Source organism: Dipodomys ordii, unplaced genomic scaffold, assembly GCF_000151885.1.
Source record: "Dipodomys ordii isolate 6190 unplaced genomic scaffold, Dord_2.0 Scaffold32, whole genome shotgun sequence".
Taxonomy (NCBI): Eukaryota; Metazoa; Chordata; class Mammalia; order Rodentia; family Heteromyidae; genus Dipodomys; species Dipodomys ordii.
In genome coordinates, this window is record NW_012267248.1 from 10,002,657 (window position 1) to 10,003,427 (window position 771).

Below are 771 nucleotides of genomic sequence, written 5' to 3' on the forward strand. Positions count from 1 at the left end.
TGGTAGAGCACTAGCCTTGAGCTGAAGAGCTGAGGGACAGCACCCAGGGCCAGAGTTCAAGGCCCACGACTGACCAAAAAAAAAAAAAAAAAAAAGAAATGTACAATAGAATCATATAAAATGATATTTATCAAAATGAACTCCAAGAAATGGAAACAAGAGGTTTTGTGTTGTTTTTGTTTATTTTTTCTCCTTTGTTGCTGGTTTTGTTCTCTGTGCCTCTTTGTCTGGTATGTAAGTTTATCTGTTTGAAGGAAGGTGAAAGGAGAGCACAAAATGGTGGGACAAAGGGTGAACAAATGCAGCGAAGGCTCACTAGACACTGTTGAAAATGAACTATACAATTTGGGGGCGTCATGGGAGGGAAAAACTGGGAGAAAGCAAGGGAAAGGTTGGACACTGTGCAAAAAGAAATGTACTCATTTACCTGACTTATATAACTGTCACCCCTCTGTACATCACAATTTTTTTAAAATGCACACATGCATACTGGTCTAAAAACAACCCATCCACTGAAAAATAATTGAACTTTCCTTTTCTTGTTGCTAGGGGGAAATATTAAGAATGACAGAAAAGAGAGAGAATTGGAAGGTCAGTTTTAGTTAAATTGTTTTAAAAATTGGGAGCAAGAATACTGTTTTTAGGATTTGCCTCCTTTTTGTGCTTATTTTTTAATTCAAGACAATTTTTGAGAAAACTTTCCCGTTAATATTATAACTACAGCGGGGATTCTGATGGAAAAGGTGGCTGGTCAAGATGCATTGTAGTTGG